Genomic DNA, 23,290 nt, shown 5'->3' with positions numbered 1-23,290 from the left:
AAAGGCAATATTGGTTGAAAAAAAAAATTGGTAGAATTTAGAGCCAGAGAAGTGTTCCAAAGGAATTCCTGTTTAAAGGAAAGACTTGGAAGTTAAAATGCAAATTACTCAAAAAAAGTGAGAAAAGTGTAGAAGGATAGGTAGGAAAATGAACAGCAAGAGACTCATTCTTTGGATAGAATACATGTGCAAAATCATAAAAAGAGGAGACAGCAGGTCACCTTACTGGGCAAAGATAGCTCAATATATCTGAGGTATAGAATTTATGGGTTCTAAATGTGAGACACAAAAAAGATAAGAGATGAGGTCAGAGAGAAAGGCAAAAGCCTCATAATATGAGGCCCTATAAGCAGGTTGCATTCTTTGTAGGACAATGAGAATCCAGAGAATAAAACAAAGCAGTGCAGACATGATTTAAGAGATGATCCTGCACCAGTGTTCAAACTGAATACATCTATTTAACAGTCTGTTGTACTAGTTCAGGCAAAAGATGATCTGATCATTGTCCTTACTAGACAAATGACTAGCGATGAATTTGTTAAACACTTATGAATTAAAAATTGTCAGTACTCAGTGTCTGAATGGTGTCAGTAAGAACAAAAAGAGAAATAACTGATGAATTCCAGAATTTTAGCTTTGAAAAGAAGTTTAAAAACAGTCATTTATTGTGAAGAGAGAACTTCAGAACCTCAGGTTAGAACTTAATATATATTAAGGTCTATAACCTCAGGTTAGAACTTGTAATATATTCAGTTTTGACTATATATTTTGATATTCCAAGCAGAAATAACCAATGAGCAAGAAGCTATAAAATTCCACCTTTTTTTTTTCAGAATAAAGTGGAATACATTAATCACCTGAAACTATTGCTATACTTCCTTTAATGTATTTTGTGCAATGTTGATCCATTTTATACAAAGAGATGGGTTATTTATGCCTAAAGATTGTTTGAAAACTGCTCTTGAGACAAAAAAAAAATATTGAGGAGTCAAGAGAAGACTTGAGATACTAACTTTTAACAGTTAAGTGTGTTAGACTACAAAATATCTGGCAAGATCTTGACTTAAGATATGTCCAAATATTCTGGAGTATAAAGTCAAGTGGGCCTTAGGAAGCAGTGCTGTTAATAAAACTAATGAATGAGATGGAATTCCAGTAGAGCCATTCAAAACCCTAAAGTGAAAGATGCTCAGTTGTCTGACTCTTTGCAACCCCATGGACAATGCAGTCCATGGAATTCTCCAGGCCAGAATACTGGAGTGGGTATTCTTTACCTTCTCTAGGGGATCTTCCCAACTCAGTGATCAAACTCAGGTCTCCCACATTACAGGCAGATTCTTTACCAGTTGAGCTACAAGAGAAGCCCAAGAATATTGGGGTGGGTATCCTGTTCCTTCTCCAGTGGATCTTCCTGACCCAGGAATCGAACTGGAGTCTCCAGCATTGCAGGCGGATTCTTTACCAATTCAGCTATCAGGGAAGCCCCAAACTCTAAAAGATGATGCTATCAAAGGTTGTACTCAATATGTCAGCAAATCTGGAAGACTCAGCAGTGTGCACAGGACTGGAAAAGATCAATCCTTATTCCAATAAGCAAGAACGGTAGTATTAAAGCGTGTTAAAACCACTGGACAGTTTCACTCATCTCCCATGCTAGTAAAGTCATGTTTAGAATCTTGCATGCTAAGCTTCAGCATTACTCAAGCCAAGAACTTTCAGCCGTACAAGCTGGGTTTAGAAAAGGCAGAGGAACCAGAGATGCAATTGCTAACATATGGTGGATCATGAAGAAAGCAAAAGAATTCCAGAAAAACATCTACCTTTGTTTCACCAACTATGCTAAAGCCTTTGACTGTGTGGATCATAAAAAAAAAAAAAAAAAAAAAAAAAAAATGTGAAAAGCTCTTTAAAAGATGGGAATAACAGACCATTTTACCTGTCTCTTGAGAAATCTGTAAGCGGCTCAAGAAGCAACCCTGTATGGAACAACTGATTGGTTTGGGGATGAGAAAGGAATATGACAGGGCTGTTTATTGTCACCCTGTTTGTTTAACCTATAGGCTGAGCACATCATGAAAAATGTCAGGTTGGATGAATTGCAAGCTGGAATCAAAATAGGTTATAGAAACATCAACAACCTCAGATATGCAGATGATACCACCCTAATGGCAGAAAGTGAAGAGGAACTAAAGAGCTCTTGATGGTGTGTGAAGGACAGTGAAAGAGCCAGCTTAAAACTAAAAGTTAAAAAACTAAGATAATGGTATCTGTCTCCATTATTGCATGACAAACAGAAGGGGAAAAAGTAGAAGTAGTGACAGATTTGCTCTACTTGAGCTCCAAAATCACTGTAAACAGTGACTGCAGGCATGAAATCAGAAGACAATTGCTTCTTGGCAGGAAAGCTATGACAAGCCTAGACAGTGCATTGAAAAGCAGAGACATTACTCGGCCAACAAAGGTCCAAATAGCCAAGGCTACAGTCTTCCTAGGTCACATATTATAGTGAGAGGTGGACCATAAAGAATGCTTTAGAATTAATGCCTTCAAACTGTAGTGCTGGAGAATATTCCTGAGAGTCCCTTGAACAGCAAGGAGATCAAACCAGTCAATCTTAAGTGAAATCAACCCTGAATATTCACTGGAAGTACCGATGCTGAAGCTGAAGCTTCAGTATTGTGGTCACCTCATGCAAACAGCTGACTCACTGGAAAAGTCCCTGATGCTGGGAAAGATTGAGGGCAGAAGAAGAAGGTCTCAGAAGACGAGATGGTTAGATGGCATCACTGATGCAATGGACATGAACTTGGGCAAACTTCAGGAGATATTGAGGGACAGAGAGGTCTAGCTTGCTGCAGTCCAAGGCATCACAAAAATTGGGCATGGGTAGGCAACTGGACAACAACATCTTGAATTATAGAACTCTGTAAGTGTTTCAACAACAATTACTTTCATCTGCATTTTTGTGTGGCAATATTCAAAGCCAGGCTTCCTTGGTGGCTCAGATGATAAAGAATCTTCCAGCAATGCAGAGACTTCGATTTGATCCCTGGGTGGGGAAGACCCCCTGGAAAGTGAAAGTGAAGTCTTTTCCAACTCTTTGCGACCCCATGGACTGTAGCCCACCAAGCTCTTCCATTCATGGAACTTTCTAGGCAAGAGTACTGGAGTGCACTGCCATTTCTTTTTCCAGAAGGGGTGGAGAAGACCCCGTGGAAAAGAGAATTGCTACTCACTCGTTTTTTTTTTTTTTTTTTCATACTGTTCATTGGAATATCAAGGTAAGAATGCTGAAGTGGTTTGCAATTTCCTTCTTCAGTGGACCACGTTTTGTCAGAATGGTCCACCATGACCTGTCCATCTTGGCTGGCTCTGCATAACATGACTCATAGCTTCATAAAGTTACACAAAGCTGTGATCCTAGGAATCATGTGCAGATCTTAGAGTTGGACCATAAAGAAGGCTGAGCACTGAGGAATTGATGCTTTTGAATTGTGATGCTGGAGGACTCTTGAGAGTTCCTTGGACTGCAAAGAGATCAAACCAATCAATCCTAAAGGAAATCAACCCTGAATATTCATTGGAACAACTGATGTTGACGCTGAAGCTCCAATACTTTGGCCACCCGATGCATAGAGCTGACGCTTTGGAAAAGACCGTGATGCTGGGAATGGTTGAGGACAGGAAGAGAACGGGGCAACAGAGAATGAGATGGTTGGATGGTACCACTAACTCAATGGAAGTGAGTTTGAGGAAATTCTGGGAGATAGTGAAGGACAGGGAAGCCTTGCATGCTGCAGTCCATGTAGTCACAAAGAGTTCACATGGCTTAGTGACCAAACAATAGCTAATATCCTTGCCTGGAGAATTCCATGGACAGAGGAGCCTGGTGGGCTACAGTCCATGGACTCGCAAAGAGTTGGACATGACTGAGCGACTGCACAAACACACATTAAATTCACCCTTATGTTCTTTTGGAAATCTCTGTCTTTAACAAGAAAAGCAAAATATAACTTTTTGATATTTGCGATAACTTCCCAGGCACCTCTTCATTCTCTGGACAAGTCAAAGAGGAAGACTGTGGAAGAAAAAATTGGAGAGGGAGAGGGTAGAAATGAAAGAACTGAGATGTTCCTTTGTGAGGGTGCATCCTTTTGAACTGCAATTTTTGAGTCTGGCTGTGCAAGAAACAACCTGTGAAAGTTTTAAAGCCCCTCACTCTCTAATGACCATGAAATCAGTAGCTGTGAATTCAGACATCAGGCATAGTTCCCTTTAAAAAGCCCCATCAGGGTTAGCTCATTTTTTTCTTTTTTGATATAAAAGTTTTTTTCATGTTTATGTATTGATATGGCTGTGTCAGATCTTAGTTGCAGAATGTGGAGTCTTCCATTCTGTTGCATGGATTCTCTGGTTGTGGTGCACGGGCTCAGTAAGTGTGGCAGGTGGACTCAAGAGCAGGCAGGGTTCAGAACTTGAAATGCATGGGCTTAGTTGCATGCGGGATCTTAGTTCTCTGACTAGGAATCAAACCCAGGTCCCATGTGTTGCAAGGTGGATTCTTAACCACTGGACCACCCGGGAAGTCCCAGGATTAGCTAGTAATAAGTGATAATTTCTATTAAAAAAGGGACAATTCAGGAAAGATTAGAATATGCTTAATCATTTTTTTTCTGTTTAGAAATATCATAATTTTAAGTGAAATGTCATGAACAACTGGACTTAAATTTTTTGGCTTATATTGGCTTAAATTATTTGGCTTATATTCCTACCAAACAAAGGACTTCTTTTCGGACCACAAGTCCTGAAAACATAACAGTAAGGCTATCTACCTTGAATGTAATGCTGATTCCTTGGAAAATTTTTGATTTTTAATAAAACCTGTTAGTGGTGAATTGGCTGTTTTATCTTGGAGTCATATTTTAGGAATGTAATAATATGTAGTATGTCATGTGTCCCAGAAAAATGTTGTTTATGTATCCTTTGAAACAAACTATTCATAGAAATAAGACAAAGAAAAAAAAATAAGTCCTATGTATATTATTTTGAAAAACACTATTTTATATCAATTACTCCTTGGATAACCGACTAGAGTAAGAATTCATACTGTGTTTAGAAAAGGGCCTGTCCCCAGGGTCCACAGTTTCTAGTTTACTTTTTTTCTTCTCAAGGGAAGCCAGGCAGTGATCATAACTCTTTGGTGTTCTAGACCAAGCTAGAACTACTTTAAAGCAGAGATAAGGTAATATTAGTGTGAAAGTGAAGGTGATATCTCTCAGTCGTGTCCGACTCTTTGGGACCCCATGGACTGTAGTCTACCAGGCTCCTCTATACATGGGATTTTCCAGGCAAGAATACTGGAGGGGTTGCCATTGCCTTCTCCAGAAGATCTTCGCCACTGAGGGGTTGAACCCAGGTCTCCAGCATTGTAGGCAGATGCTTTACTGACTGAGCCACTGGTAATAATAATTTAAGGCAATATTAAAACAAGACTGACTGAGGTGTTTTTTTTTTTTTTTTCTTTTAGTGCTTGGGTTTCCTTAACTTTAAAATAATAAATCCTTTCAACCTGGTTTTATTAAGATATGTTAACTAATGATTGCTTAAAACAGATTAAAGTTTCTCTCTGATTTTCTAATCAAAGATCCCTTAGATAAATCATATACTTCAGTATCTGTATGAATACTGTAATTTAATTAAAGTCAACAGGATCCCCTGAGTTTGTCTTTTTTTCTCTTCCCCCTATTGTACTAAAATAAAAGCTAAATGCTGGAACTTCAGGAGGAGCAGCAGTGTTCTCTCTACCCAGAGACACGCAAAAAATTTCTTCAAAAGTATGTCTGTTGGTAGACATATAAAATATTACTTCTCTCTCAGTAAAAGTTTACAATAATTTGAAACAACGTAACATTTAGAAGAATACTTTCCTTTTGTAGATAGCATAGCAAACATTATTACATATTAATATAAAACCAAACAGACATCTTTGTTAAGTAGGATTTTAATGTATAGATAATCTTCTGAAAATATTTAGATTGCTTGTTTAATAAAAGTTATATCAGTTAAACATTGTTGCTACAAACTACCAAATGAGAATGGACATTGATTTATTACATGAAAATCAATTCAGAAATATTTGTTTAAATTAGGTTTTACATTAGAATAAAACTAAGCTAAGATAAAATTATCTTGTATTATATAGCTCTTACTCTAAATCTGATATTCCTAGAAACTTCTTTTCTCTGTATTATTTTACCATGTGCCTAAATAAAAAAAGTAAAATATAATAAAAGAGCTTTGCATTTATTCTCATAGTACTTAACAAAAAGTAGTACCAAAACCTGAGTAAAATAAATATATTCGTATGAGAAAACATCTGTGAAATGAAATATGTAGATAATAGAGGGTTTTATTTGTTACCAACATTGCATTTACCTATTGTATTATTTTAACCATTGTATTGTGTTTGAACATTGTAATTAACTATTATTTATTGAATGCCTACTCTATGCCATATATATGTATATATATATATGCACCTATGCTATATGCATATACTCTCCATATATATAGTATGTGCATATACTATAATATACACATATACTATGTGCCATATAATGGTCATCTGAGTTAAATTCACCCACTCCAGTCCATTTTAATTCACTGATTCCTAGAATGTCGACATTCACTCTTGCCATCTCTTGTCTGACCACTTCAAATTTGTCATGATTCATGGACCAGACATTCCAGGTTCCTATGCAATATTGCTCTAAACAGCATCGGGCCTCACTTCTATCACCAGTCACATCCACAGCTGAGTATTGTTTTTGCTTTGGCTCCATCCCTTCATTCTTTCTGGAGTTACTTCTCCACTGATTTCCAGTAACATATTGGGCATCTACTGACCTGGGGAGTTCCTCTTTCAGGATCCTATCATTTTGCCTTTTCATGCTGTTCATAGGGTTCTCAAAGCAAGAATACTGAAGTGATTTGCCATTCCCTTCTCCAGTGGACCACATTCTGTGAGACCTCTCCATGACTCTCCCGTCTTGGGTGGCCCCACAGGCATACCTTAGTTTCATTGAGTTAGACAAGGCTGTGATTCTAGTGTGATTAGGTTGACTAGTTTTCTGTGATTATGGTTTCAGTGTGTCTTCCCTCTGATGCCCTCTTGCAACACCTACCGTCTTACTTGGGTTTCTCTAACCTTGGACGTGGGGTGTCTCTTCATGGCCGCTCCAGCAAAGTGCAGCCGCCACTCCTTACCTTGAACGAGGGGTATCTCCTCACTGGTGCCCCTCCTGACCTTGAACGTGGAATAGCCCCTTTAGGTCCTCCTGTGCCCATGCAGCCACTGCTCCTTGGATGTGGGGTAGCTCCTCCTGGCCGCCGCCACTGGCCTTGGGCATGGGGTACCTCCTCTCCACTGCTCCTGCGCTATCGCAGCCTGGCAATCTAGGCTGCCACCCCTGACCTCAGACATGGGATAATTCCGCTTAGCCACCACCCCTCGGGCATGGGGTCCTCCAGCTTCTGCCGCTGACCTCTGATGTGGGGTAGCTCCTCTCTCCCACGCTATATGCACCAGTTGCAGCCGCCTGGACTATACAGTCTCAAAAACGATAGACGGATCTCTGTTCGTTTCCAAGGCAAACCATTCAATATCACACTAATCCAAGTCTATGCCCCAACCAGTAACACTGAAGAAGATGAATGGTTCTATGAAGACCTACAAGACCTTGTAGAACTAAAACCCAAAAAAAAGATGTCCTCTTCATTATAGGGGACTGGAATGCAAAAGTAGGAAGTCAAGAAACACCTGGAGAAACAGGCAAATTTGTCATTGGAATGCAGAATGAAGCAGGGCAAAGACTAATAGAGTTTTCCCAAGAAAATTCACTGGTCATAACAAACACCCTCATCCAACAACACAAAAGAAGACTCTACACATGAACATCACCAGATGGTCAACACGGAAATCAGACTGATTGTATTATTTACAGCCAAAGATGGAAAAGCTCTATACAGTCAATAGAAACAAAACCTGGAGCTGACTGTGGCTCTGATCATAAACTCCTTATTGCCAAATTAGGACTTAAATTGAAGAAAGTATGGAAAACCACTAGACCATCCAGGTATGATGTAAATCAAATCCCTTATGATTATATAGTGGAAGTGAAAAATAGATTTAAGGGACTAGATGTGATAGATAGAGTGCCTGATAAACTATGGACAGAGGTTTGCAACATTGTACAGGAGACAGGTATCAAGACCATCCCCATGGGAAAAAAAAATGCAAAAAAGCAAAATGGCTGTTTGGGGAGGCCTTACAAATAGCTGTGAAAAGAAGAGAAGTGAAAAGCAAAGGAGCAAAGGAAAGATATAAGCATCTGAATGCAGAGTTCCAAAGAATAGCAAGGAGAAATAAGAAAGCCTTCCTCAGCGATCAATGCAAAGGAATAGAGGAAAACAATAGAATGGGAAAGACTAGAGATCTCTTCAAGAAAATTAGAGATACCAAGGGAATATTTCATGCAAAGATGCGCTTCATAAAGGACAGAAATGGTACGGACCTAACAGAAGCAGAAGATATTAAGAAAAAGTGGCAAGAATACACAGAAGAACTGTACAAAAAAAGATGTTCATGACCAAGATAACCACGATGGTGTGATCACTCAATTAGAAGCAGACATCCTGGAATGTGAAGTCAAGTGGGCCTTAGAAAGCATCACTATGAAACAAAGCTAGTAGAATTGAGGGAATTCCAGTTGAGCTATTTCAAATCCTGAAAGATGATGCTATGAAAATGCTGCACTCAATAGGCCAGCAAATTTGGAAAACTCAGCAGGGGCCACAGGACTGGAAAATGTCAGTTTTCACTTCAATCCCAAAGAAAGGCAATGCCAAAGAATACTCAAGTTCAGTTCAGTTCAGTCGCTCAATCGTGTCCAACTCTTTGCGACCCCATGAATCGCAGGACGCCAGGCCTCCTTGTCCATCACCAACTCCCAGAGTTCACTCAAACTCACGTCCATTGAGTCAGTGATGCCATCCAGCCATCTCATCCTCGGTCGTCCCCTTCTCCTCCTGCTCCCAATCCCGCCCAGCATCAAAGTCTTCTCCAATGAGTCAACTGTGCTCATGAGGTGGCCAAAGTCCTGGAGTTTCAGCTTTAGCATCATTCCTTCCAAAGAAATCCCCAGGTTGATCTCCTTCACAATGGACCAGTTGGATCTCCTTGCAGTCCAAGGGACCCTCAAGAATCTTCTCCAACACCACAGTTCAAAAGCATCAATTCTTCAGCGCTCAGCTTTCATCACAGTCCAACTCTCACATCCATACATGACTACTGGAAAAGCCATAGCCTTGAATAGATGGACCTTAGTCAGCAAAGTAACGCCTCTGCTTTTGAATATGATATCTAGATTGGTCATAACTTTTCTTCCAAGGAGTAAGCTTCTTTTAATTTCATGGCTGCAATCATCATCTGCAGTGATTTTGGAGCTCAAAAACATAAAGTCTGACACTGTTTCCACTGTTTCCCCATCTATTTCCCATGGAGTGATGGGACCGGATGCCATGATCTTCATTTTCTGAATGTTGAGCTTTAAGTCAACTTTTTCATTCTCCTCTTTTACTTTCATCAAGAGGCTTTTTAGTTCCTCTTCACTTTCTGCCATAAGAGTGGTGTCATCTGCATATCTGAGGTTATGGATATTTCTCCTGGCAATCTTGAGTCCAGCTTGTGCTTCTTCCAGACCAGCGTTTCTCATGATGTACTCTGCATATAAGTTAAATAAGCAGGGGGACAATATACAGCCTTCACGTACTCCTTTTCCTATTTGGAACCAGTCTGTTGTTCCATGTCTAGTTCTATTTGTTGCTTCCTGGCCTGCATACAGATTTCTCAAGAGGCAGGTTTGGTGGTCTGGTATTCCCATCTCTTTCAGAATTTTCCACAGTTTATTGTGATCCACACAGTCAAAGGCTTTGGCAGAGTCAATAAAGCAGAACCATATAATTGCACTCATCTCACACGCTAGTAAAGTAATGCTCAAAATTCTGCAAGCCAGGCTTAAACAGTACATGAATCATGAACTTCCAGATGTTCAAGCTGGTTTTAGAAAAGGCAAAGGAACCAGAGATCAAATTGGCAACATCCACTGGATCATGGAAAAAGCAAGAGAGTTCCAGAAAAACATTGATTTCTGCTTTATTGACTTTGTCAAAGCCTTTGATTGTGTGGATCACAAGAAACTGTGGAAAATTCTGAAAGAGATGGGAATACCAGACCACCTGACCTTCCTATTGAGAAACCTATATGCAGGTCAGGAAGCAACAGTTAGAACTGGACATGGAACAACAGACTGATTCCAAATAGGAAAAGGAGTATGTCACGGCTGTATATTGTCACCCTGCTTATTTAACTTCTATCCAGAGTACATCATGAGAAATGCTGGTCTGGAAGAAGCACAAGCTGGAATCAAGATTGCCAGGAGAAATATCCATAACCTCAGATATGCAGATGACACCACCCTTATGGCAGAAAGTGAAGAGGAACTAAAAAGCCTCTTGATGAAAGTGAAAGTGGAGAGTGAAAAAGTTGACTTAAAGGTCAACATTCAGAAAAAGAAGATCATGGCATCCGGTCCCATCACTTCATGGGAAATAGATGGTAAAACAGTGTCAGATTTTCTTTTTGGGGGTTCCAAAATCACTGCAGATGGTGACTGCAGCCATGAAATTAAAAGAAGCTTACTCCTTGGAAGAAAAGTTATGACCAACCTAGATAGCATATTCAAAAGCAGAGACATTACTTTGCCAACAAATGTCCGTCTAGTCAAGGCTATGGTTTTCCCAGTGATTAGGTATGGATGTGACAGTTGGACTGTGAAGAAAGCTGAGTGCCAAAGAATTGATGCTTTTGAACTGTGGTGTTGGAGAAGACTCTTGAGAGTCCCTTGGACTGCAAGGAGTTCCACCCAGTCCATTTTGAAGGAGATCAGCCCTGGGTGTTCTTTGGAAGGAATGATGCTAAAGCTGAAACTCCAGAACTTTGGCCACCTCATGAGAAGAGTTGACTCATTGGAAAAGACTCTGATGCTGGGAGGGATTGGAGACAGGAGGAGAAGGGGATGACAGAGGATGAGATGGCTTGATTGCATCACTGACTCGATGCAGGTCAGTCTGAGTGAACTCCGGGAGTGATGATGGTAGGGAGGCCTGGCATGCTGCAGTTCATGGGGTCGCAAAAAGTCAGACACGTCTGAGCGACTGAACTAAACTGAACTGTTAATGCTATATACTATATATAAGCATATACTATATTACTATATATTTGCTTACTCTTTGGAAGAAAAACAATGACCAACCTAGCCTGAATATTAAAAAGCAAAGACGTTACTTTGCCAACAAATCTCTGTTTAGTCAAAGCTATGGTTTTTCCAGTTGTCATGTATGGATGTGAGAGTTGGACTATAAAGAAACCAAAGAGTTGATGCTTTTGATCTGTGTAAAATAAACTACACACTTATTTTATTAGCCTAAAAAAGAAAAAAATTATATTTTGACCATCTTTCAAATGTATAAAAATTTCACATTATTCATAATTTCAGTTTAACTATGAAAGATATATGGAAATATTTCACATAATTAATAAGAAAAACAATTGCTTAAATTTAAATATGTATTTTTTCCATAGCTGTTTTGGACAAGTGGTAAAATGAATTATCATTTAAAGTGACAAATAATATTTATAGTCCCTGGATAACTAGGAAAATTATACTTCTGACTTTACCAGGAAGAAATATAAGACTTAAATCTCTGATACAAATTTATTTCCTATTTTTAGGTAACTTTAATACCTGTTAAGAAAGCTGAATGACTAAGAATTGATGTTTTTGAACTGTGGTGTTGGAGAAGACTCTTAAGTGTCCCTTGGACTGCAGGGAGGTCCAGCCAGTCCCTCCAAAAGGAGACCAGTCCTGGGTGTTTATTGAAAGGAATGATGTTAAAACTGAAACTCCAGTACTTTGGCCACCTAATGTGAAGAGTTGACTCACTGGAGAAGACTCTGATGCTGGGAGGGATTGGGGGCAGGAGGAGAAGAGGATGACAGAGAATGAGATGGCAGGATGGCATCACTGACTCAATGGACATGACTTTGGGTGGATTCTGGGAGTTGGTCATGGACAGGGAGGCCTGGCATGCTGTGATTCATGGGGTCCCAAAAAGTCGGGCATGACTGAGTGACTGAACTGAACTGAACTGAACTGAACTGAACACCATAAAAAATCAGCATCTAAGAAAATGCTTTTTGAGTGGCCTACTTACATCACATGTATCAACATTTCATTGAATTCTTATCCATAAGCCTTTGAACTTCCTTGAAGTCCTCTCATGATTTCTATCTGCTATGCCAAAGTCTCCTTCAGGTTAACCCACACTCTGTGCATTTAGTGACTCTGATCCAAGAACATTCCACATTGCTTCATGGAATTTAAAATCCATACCCATTGTCTAAAATTTATGTTACTGATGTTCATGTGGAGAGTTGTCAGCGAAGAAAGGAGATTTCCCCTGAGGACATTCAAACTGATTAAAGAAATGTCAGTCATGTCTATCCACTAGGTAGGGAATTTAATTCCAGAACCGTTCTCAGTCTAGACAAGATGGCATATGAGCCTGGGCTGATGACCTTCTGCTCACCAATCAACCTGGAATTCTACGTGACCAGACACCACAGACAATTTAAAAGTAGATCTGGGATTTGTGTGTGTGTGTGGTTGTGACTGTAGTGGTGGTTGAAAAAGTGGGATTTGCTGTAAAGAAATTTAGGAAGAAAGCAAGAGAGTTGCCATGGGCTGAGTTCTCTAGTAGTGTGTTTCTTATTCCCATCTTTGCCCCACTCATCATTTCCGAATAAGAAAATTTAAATGCCCTGATCAGGAGAAACAATAAAGCAGTATGAACGCAGGAAAAGCACAGAGAAGATAATGAAAGGAGAAATCTAATTAGTTAGATCTTAAACTAATAACATTCTGAAAACAAAAGGGCCACAAAATTACAATCGAGTCACCTTTTTAGGAAAAAAGTTAAGTTCTCAACATATAACTTCTGAAAGATTTGCTTGATTCATGGTCACTGTTACAAGGAGAGAATAAGGCAAACAGAATGTGGTCAAGCCTTGGTGGAGAATGGCAAAACTAGGCTTTCATACCGCGTATATTCTGTATTTTGGTTTAAAAGTGGCTCAAACAAAGAAAGGGAAAAAAGACAATAAATTACAATTAATGCATAAACTTTAAAAGAAATATCAAAAGCTAATTAGTGTATGGCATAAGCTATTAATTAAATAGGAGAAAACTAATCCAGTTTTTTTTTTTAAGTCCTAAGAAAACACCCTAATAAGACATCTCTGAATTTCATTGCAGAGTTGTATTAAGCTGGGAAGTGTAACTCTCATCCTAAAAATAAAGTGGAAAAATTACAAAGTAGTAATTTTTTTCCCTAACATATCAGGGAACTGAGATTTTAGGCAAACTCCATAGAATCTAGGCAGTGATAGACACTTACAGGTAAAAAGACACAGACATCTGTGCACCCAGGGTACAAACTGCCAGGTGCCACAGATGCTAGTTAAAAGACACAGCTGGAAAAAAAAACTAATAAATTTCTAAAGCTAACGGTGAATGAGTGTGAGAACTTGAAATCTCCGGAGTCTGCTCTTGTATGAGGATTCACACAGGCTAGCAGGTATTTTCCTCCTTTAACCCCATAAGAAAGTGGCAAATGGCAGCAAAAATAATCCTTAAAATGTGTTTATGATGATGCTTGCCTAGGCCTGAGTAATAGTAGGTATTGCTGAAATTCTACACAGACCCTTCCTTCCTCCTTCTTAATCTGTAGAAGGAAAAACAACAGAAATTGTTGCCTTGGTGCATTGGTGCATAAACATTGCACTTGGGGAAAGAGGATGGTGTAAAAGAAACAAAAAGAGGTACTAATTCTGAAGAATACTAACTCTGAATGATAATATGTGCTGGGTCATGAGCTAACTGTTTAGAAGGGGCAAGAAAACTTGCTCAGGTAATATCCCTCCCTCCCAACAAGATCCAGGGACAAAACACCTGCCTGGGACCAAGACTTAATCAGAACATTAGATATTATTCCATTTTTCTGACCCCACCACTGTACAAAACCAGCATTGAGTAAAAATGATAATGTAAGAGAGATGAGAAAGCTAGAAAAGACAGAACTGCTCTGGGGCACAAAATAAAGGAAGGACTCAAAGCCAAGAGGTTACCAGCCATTGAGGAAATAACTTCTGGTCTTGCAGGCACACTCATCAAATGAATATTATAGCAGGTGTGCTGTATTAGAGAATCAACATCTAAAAATTAAAATTCTGAAAATAAATGTAAAATGGCTTTAATGTGAGTCAGTTTGAGATAGCCATCTAGGAATTCTATGCAATTTGAAGCCATTTGGGTGGCAGAAGTCCCCCTTTTATACCAAATGGTTACATTTTAAATCTACTCTACACTGGTTGTACCACATTTTGATTTCTGCTGCAAAACTAAAGGGCAACTTTCTAGAGAGATACAGCAAGCAAATGTGCAATAGGGTATAATTTAATGTGATAGTATTCAAAGCATTGAAAATGCATTTCTTTGAAAAATTAAGGTTTGTTTAACCTTGAGAAAGAAAAGCCTATTAATATATCCTATGCATTCAAAATCATTGGAGGAATTTTCAAATGGAAAAATTCCACAATTTGCATTTGATATTGAAGGATAGACATCATTAGAATCAATATGAATAAACCATTGAAATGTATACCTTCAATCATGGAAGAAATAATTTTTAATTTATTAAAGTACCCTAAAGATAAATATACTATTTTAGAGATGTATCATTAATGTATAGCAAGTATATATTAGATAATCTATATCAGTGGATATTTTCAGGAAATTGACCATTTTTAGATGAAACTATATTAAATACCACTGATTATATTATTACACCTGAGGCGACACATATTCCAAGTCTTTCAATTTAAATTTTGTGTTGATATTTTTTGAAAAATAAAACTCATGATGATATTTAGGCCAAAAATTGTATATAATATTACATGCTAGTTACCTCCTAAACTGAATTATTTGGCAGGAGCAGTACTATTTAGTTCAAAGGAAAACAAAGCTAAGAAGAGAGTTCTGGACAAGAGATTTATATTTAGTTCTTAAGTGTACTAAAAATAGTGAAGTTTCTTTGCATTATATATTGCTTATGCTTTAAGAATGCACTCTTCTTCAAAGGAAATGACCTCAATACGTTTCATGAATCATCTTTCAGACAGGAGACATTAGGATTTGCCAGTATCAGTGAAAGTGACTCTCAGAGTTTTCTTTCAGTCCCTGTCTTCACCAGATTCTTAGATACGTTTAGAAATATTATTTGACACTTAAAGAATATATCTTACTTTTCTGTTACTTTTACATTTAAATATGAAGAACTCTACATTTTAAAAGAAAATTTGACAGGGCTTTGTAGCTTGTGTTTACAGGGAAGATTTCACGAAACAAAAGAAAGAGCTAAAAATGGCTTTGGGTTTTGCTTCTGCAAAGGAATTTCCTGCCAGGAATAATATAATGTGTAACAAGACTTGCAGTTCATCAATGCAATTTTTGTTTAACCTGCAGCGGAGTTGGTTGAACAGATGTGGTGGGATTTGTGTTCAGGAAGGGAAACATATTCTAGATCCACACAAAAAGGCTATTTGTTCAGTGCAGGGTCCTGGGGGATGTGTGTGGAGATGAGGCAACACCTGTAACCCTGGCTTACTCTCCTGAGCTGAAAAAGCACAAGGACATTGTTTGTCTATATTTCCCCCTAAGAGACTGTCTGGCATTAAATTTAAGAGTAAATATTACAGAAAACCATGGAGCAAACACTATTTTTTAAACACAGTTAAAACAATAAATTATTTAAAAACTCATGTTTTAACTCTAGGTTGAAATAAAATCCAATGAAAAGAAAATTGAGCTTACTTAACAAACATGAATGAAATAATTGCTTTCAATGTTTTAATAATTTTCAATAATAATTATGTTAAATAACTTCTATATTATATATTTTATTCAATTCATATAAATGCCAACACAACCAAAACTAACAGTTTTAAACCACTTTGAGAAGGAAAATGAATAAGCAAAGTAATCAAATTTGTCTTCCACAATGATTTTGTTTTACTATTACTTTTACATTTATAGATAATTGATGCAAATTTAACTAAGCTCTAACATAGACTAGCTTATTTCTTGATTAAACATGTGCATCTTGTATCTAAGAAGGAAACCAAAACAAACAAAAAATAGAACAAAGAAAAACACCCGGCCACACAGCATAGCATTCTTGAAAATGACACAATTCCCAACAGCCAATGGCACAACATTCCAATTAATACAGCAAGTTGCATTGATAAACCTTGAAAGTGTTAGTTAGTTGTGTCTAATTCTTTGTGACCCTATAGACTGTAGCCCACTAGACTCTCTGTCTGTGGGATTTTCCATGCAAAGGTACTGGAATGGGTTGCCATTCCCTTCTCCAGGGGATCTTCCTGACCCAGAGATTGAAATTGCAACTCCTGCCCTGAAGGTAGATTATTACCACCAGGGAATTCCAATAATCTAGGTAGCTCTCCACAATTATTAACAGCTAAAATGCACAAATGAATACTTTTAACTGAAAATGAAAAGTAGAGGGAACAAGGTCCTAAAAATCCTATTTAAAAATTGTGCTAAATTGTAATCAAGTATTTACTAACCTTAAATGAGGTGAGAAAATGTTAATATTAATAAATATGATTATGATTTCCCTGGTGTCTCAGTGGTAAAGAGTCTGCCTCCCAATGCAGGAGACACAGTAGACACGAGTTTGATTCTCTGGGTTGGAAAGATCTCCTGGAGAAGGAAATGGGAACTCATTCCATTGTTCTTGCCTGGGAAAATCTCATGGACTGAGGAGCCTACCGGACAAAGAGTTGGACACAACTTAGCAACTACACAGCAACAGAAAATGACCACTGGAGGGGATGAACAAACAATTTTGAGGGTAATTTCAATGAGAATTTTAAAATTCATCAATGTCTTTATGAGGGCATTGATTCATCCCAGCAAAAACATGACAGTGTTTATGACCCAAAGCCCATTATCAGTGCATCACTAATTTACCTTAAACTTCCCTTCAATTAACAATCAGGACTGTGGTACATTTGCTTCTTAAACATTTGCTAAGAACAACATTCAGAAAATTAAGATCATGGCATCTTGTCCCATCACTTCATAGGGAAATAGATGGGGAAACAGTGGAAACAGTGTCAGACTTTATTTTGGGGGGCTCCAAAATCACTGCAGATGGTGATTGCAGCCATGAAATTAAAAGATGCTTACTCCTTGGAAGAAAAGTTATGACCGACCTAGAAAGCATATTGAAAAGCAGAGACATTACTTTGCCAACAAAGGTCCGTCTGGTCAAGGCTATGGTTTTTCCAGTGGTCATGTATGGATGTGAGAGTTGGACTGTGAAGAACGCTGAGCGCTAAAGAATTGATGCTTTTGAACTGTAGTGTTGGAGAGGACTCTTGAAAGTCCCTTGGACTGCAAGGAGATCCAACCAGTCCCTTCTAAAGATCAGTCCTGGGTGTTCTTTGGGGATGATGCTAAAGCTGAAACTCCAGTACTTTGGCCACCTCATTTGAAGATTTGACTCATTGGAAAAGACTCTGATGCTGGGAGGGATTGGGGACAGCAGGAGAAGGGGACAACAGAGAATGAAATGGCTGGACGGCATCACTGACTCGATGTACATGAGTTTGGGTGAACTCTGGAAGTTGTTGATGGACAGGGAAGCGTGGTCTGCTGCAGTTCATGGGGTTGCAAATAGTTGGACACGACTGAGCAACTGAACTGAACTGAAGAAAAAAAGACAAAAAGAGAGAAAGATAAAATATATTTCAAATAAATTAGAGGAGGAATATACTATATGGAGAAGGAAATGGCAGCCCACTCCAGTATTCTTGCCTGGAGAATCCCATGGATGGAGGAGCCTGGTAGGCTACAGTCCATGGGGTCGCGAAGAGTCAGACACGACTGAGCAACTTCACTTCACTTCACTTATACTATATGCAGTCAGAAAACTCAAAGAACTAAAAAAATTAAAATGTAAAAAAGAAAGATGCATATGTGAATATTTCTTTGGTAAATAGAGTCATCTAATTTAAAAGCTAGCAAAGATACAAAAAGAAGACAGTAATTAGATGCACAGCTGATACCTTTGAAAGAAATACATATCATAAAAATCTAGTATGTATAGTTCATATACAAGTCAACACTTTCATATTTGGTCATGAAAAGCTTATCTGTTACCTAAATTGCAAGCAATGAGAATGAAGAAAATGCAGGACCTTGAAGGACTGTGACAATGACCATTATTTTCAAAATGAGTGAATATATAAATGAACTTCAAAGAAATAAGTGGGTGATTTTTAACATTTTTAAGTTAAGCAAAAATACTTTTTGAGTTGGAAGGTATTTTTCACGGATGATAATGAAACTTTTTTAGATTCTTGTATAGCTATTCTTTTTTTGTATGTTGTTTTATCTTTGTTTTGTTCCTTTCCTAAGTACATTGATACTGTTGTTTTGTTCTTTACTTAGTTTTTTTTTACTGGGATGTAATTTCTTTACAATGTTGTATTAGTTTCTGCTGTACAACGAAGTGAATCAGCCATATGTATACATATAACCCCTATCTCTTCCTGAATATTCATTAGTAGGACTGATGCTGAAGCTGAAACTCTTATTCTTTAGCCACCTGAGGAGAAAAGTCAACTCACTGGAAAAGACCCTGATGCTGGGAAAGATTGAGGGCAGGAGGAGAAGGGGATGACAGAGGATGAGATGATTTGATGGCATCACCGACTCAATGGACGTGAGTTTGAGCAAATAAGAAATATTATAAATACTGCTGCAATGAACATTGGGGTACACATGTCCTTTTAAATTTTGTTTTTCTCATGGTATATACTCATGGATTACTGGGTCTTAAGATAATTCTATGTTTAGTTTTTTTAAGGGACTTCCATACTCTTCTCCATAGCAACTGTATCAATTTACATTTCCACCAACAGTGCAAGAGGATTCCATTTTCTGTTTTTAAGTATCATGTTATAAGTTTAGCATGGAGTAGTTAATATAATAAGAAGACCACCTGTAACTAGACCTAACTGTAAAAGAATATTTAAAACTCCTCTTTTATTTTGTAAACACACACACACAAATTGCAAGTTTTGTTGCACCTCTCAAGTAATGTTATTGAAAATAGGATTTAACAGGAGATGGGAAAGAGTATTAGAAGCTTCACACAGAGTTGAACCTAGGCTTAATTAATGTCAGTCCTTCCCTTCAAAAAAAAAAATATATATATATGCAAAATATTGAATTATGAGAAAGTAAGGAGTATTTATGTTTACAAGGTGATAATGATATTGTGTCTATGATTACATTTCTTGAAAGCTTGCTCCCATTTTATGCTACTCTTATTTGATATTTAAGAAAATACAGAAACTTAGAACTGAAAGAATCTAGGGAGCATTTATCCATATCTCTCATTTTGAAGAGAATAGAAGAAAGTTTGCAATGTCTGGATAGGGAGTCTAATAAGTAATTAGTAGCAGATCTGAAATTTTACTTTAGTTGCTTTCTTTTTCTTTAAAACCATGCTAAATTGTGTTGCATTACATAATCTAATGTATGTTTACTTTACATACTTGCAAGTGATTTTCAGTTTATCTAGGTTGTGCTGAATGAAACACCACATACTATGTCTGTTCATCAAATTATTTGTCCCTAGGTCTGCATTTTCATGAAGTGTGAATAGGCCAAAGAATGAACTCTAGTAGCAGTGCCCTCTTTAGGTATATTGTACTTTTTCCTTGCTGAATGTTACCAAACTTATGAACATCTGTTAGGACAGACAATAGTCTGTTGTAAAGGCATACACATGGACCCTTAAAGAAAAGGGTTGTTATGTTGCTTGTTATGGGCTGGATTGTATTTTCCCCAAATTCACGTGTTCATACATTCATTCATATATTCTAAACCCCAGGGTCTCAGTGTGGACATATTTGGAGATGTGAGGAGGAGCTCTTTGAAAAGATGATTACATTAAAATTATGTCTTTGGGGAAGATCCATTCAGATAGGACCTGTGTCCTTCTAGGAATAGATGATTTGGACATATGGAAACACGAGTTACATGTACATGTAAGTAAGGGCCATGTGAAAAACAGTGGGGAATTGGTCAATTGTGAGCTAAGGTGCTGCTGCCGCTGCTGCTGCTAAGTCGCTTCAGTCGTGTCTGACTCTGTGTGACCCCATAGACGGCAGCCCACCAGGCTCCCCTGTCCCTGGGATTCTCCAGGCAAGAACACTGGAGTGGGTTGCCATTTCCTTCTCCAGTGCATGAAAGTGAAAATTGAAAGTGAAGCTGCTCAGTCATGCCGACTCTTAGCGACCCCATGGACTGCAACCTACCAGAGTCCTCCATCCATGGGATTTTCCAGGCAAGAGTACTGGAGTGGGTTGCCATTGCTTTCTCTGCGAGCTAACGTGGGGGCCTCCAAAGAAACCAACCTTGCTGTTGTCTTCATCTCAGACGTCCAGCCTGAAGAACTGTAAGGAAAAACAAACAAACTGTTTAAACAAGACAATCAATGGTATTTTTTCTTTTTTATGCAGGCCTCAGAACACTAATATCCTGCCTGCGTTAATTTGTAAATATACATCAGAAGAAATATTCAATTCCCTTGGCCTTGTCACTTCTATTATTTATTGATTGCTACAGATACACTTATTGTTTCCCTTTCACTGAAATAACCAGTTCAGAAAATGGGAAAACTAAGAAGTTATTTTTTGTATACAAGCTTTTGAACTGTGGTGTTGGAGAAGACTCTTGAGAGTCCCTTGGACTGCATGGAGACCCAACCAGTCCATTCTGAAAGAGATCAACCCTGGGTGTTCTTTGGAAGGAATGATGCTAAAGCTGAAACTCCAGTACTTTGGCCACCTCATGCAAAGAGTTGGCTCATTGGAAAAGACTCTGATGCTGAGAGAGATTGGGGGCAGGAGGAGAAGGGAATGACAGAGGATGAATTGGCTGGATGGCATCACCGACTCGATGGACATGAGTCTGAGTGAACTCCGGGAGCTGGTGATGGACAGGCAGGCCTGGCGTGCTGCAATTCATGGAGTCTCAAAGAGTCGGACACGACTGAGCAACTTAACTGAACTGAACTGAACAATGTGTAGATTGGAGCTTCCAAGAGTCTATTTATAGTCAGTTGCTATACCCGAGAAGATGCATTCAAGAACATAGCATTAGGTCTAGTTATCCTGTCTCATCTCAAGACTGTTAGAAAAATTCCATCTCCCCTCAGAATTATGCTGACCACAGTCCCTAACAGAGGATCCATCCTTCCAATTCAACCTAAAATATCATTTCTGGATATTTCCTACCTTAATCCAATCCTCCATCCCTTCCTGCTCTCTCCATACCTCTTACACATAAGAAAAACAAACTTTTCTATATTCACACAGTCTATTATTGTTCTGAAAAACCAGCTATAAATTAAACAATAAACAATAACTTCAATTAAACAATAACAATTAAACAATAGCTTCAATTAAACTATAACTTCCCCTGTAGTCTCATTAATCAGAAACTATTTCTGTTGATTTCAATACCAACCCTTGGAGGGTAAATTGATATATTTTTCCTTGCAATTCTTGCTGCTTTTGTATATTTATTGTCCTAAACGATAGCAACTACAATGACAAAAACATATCGCAAAATTTCTATTTCACCGTATATTCCACAAGGTTCAAACATTCCCACCTTCTTAAATACTGACACCTATTTACTTCTTGGTCACTCCCTTTGTACTCACTGAAGAATTTCAATACTTGGTTTTCTGTTTTCTCTTCTAGAACTCTTATCTTCAGCGGTATCAAAAATCACATGTATAACATTTTGTCAGTTAGAATTCTCATTTCTCAGTCTTCTTTCAGTTTCTTAAAGTAGCCAAGCTCTGTTCTACACAGACACTTCATACATATTTCCCAAAGTTATCTTTTCATGCTCACAATTTCAATGCCTGCTACAGCTTAGAAAATCTATATCATGTATTTTCTAGGTCAGAAAGGAGGAAAAAGAGAGAAATAGAAAGGGAGAAAGAAAGAGAGAGAGAAAGGAAAAAGAAAGGAAAAGAGGGGAAAGAAAGGGGAAGGGGAAGAAAGCTCAGAAAGGGGAAGGATGGGATAGGGGCACTAACAGCAAAGAACAATTAATGTAAAAGTGAAGCAACTAAAATTTTTGAATTATAGAACAAGAAAATATAATCTAAACCATATTTCCCATCCTACTTTTTTAATTTTTTGTTAATTTTTACTCTATTTTACTTTACAATACTTTATTGGTTTTGCCATACATTGACATGAATCCACCACGGGTGTACATGAGTTCCCAAACATGAACCCCCCTCCCACCTCCCACCCCATATCATCTCTCTGGATCATCCCCATGCACCAGCCCCAAGCATCCTGTATCCTGCATCGAACATAGACTGGCAATTTGTTTCTTACAGGATAGTATACATGTTTAAATCCCATTCTCCCAAATCATCCCACCCTTTCCCTCTCCCCCAGAGTTCAAAAGTCCACTCTACACATCTGTGTCTCTTTTGCTGTCTCGCATACAGGGTCATCATTACCATCTTTCTAAATTCCATATATATATGTTAATATACTGCATTGGTGTTTTTATTTCTGGCTTACTTCACTCTGTATAATTGGCCCCAGTTTCATCCATCTCATTAGAACTGATTCAAATGTATTCTTTTCCATGGCTGAGTAATACTCCATTGTATATATGTACCACAGCTTTCTTATCCATTCATCTGCTGATGAACATCTAGATTGTTTCCATGTCCTGGCTATTATAAACAGTGCTGCAATGAACATTGGGGTACACGTCTCCCTTTCAATTCTGGTTTCCTCGGTGTGTATGCCCAGAAGTGGGAGAAAATAATAACAAATGAAGCAACTGACAAACAACTAATCTCAAAAATATACAAGCAACTCCTGCAGCTCAATCCCAGAAAAATAAATGACCCAATCAAAAAATGGGCCAAAGAACTAAGTAGACATTTCTCCATAGAAGACATATGGATGGTT

This window comes from Capricornis sumatraensis, chromosome 12 (assembly GCF_032405125.1).
Source record: "Capricornis sumatraensis isolate serow.1 chromosome 12, serow.2, whole genome shotgun sequence".
NCBI lineage: Eukaryota > Metazoa > Chordata > Mammalia > Artiodactyla > Bovidae > Capricornis > Capricornis sumatraensis.
Note: the sequence above shows the minus strand (reverse complement) of the source record.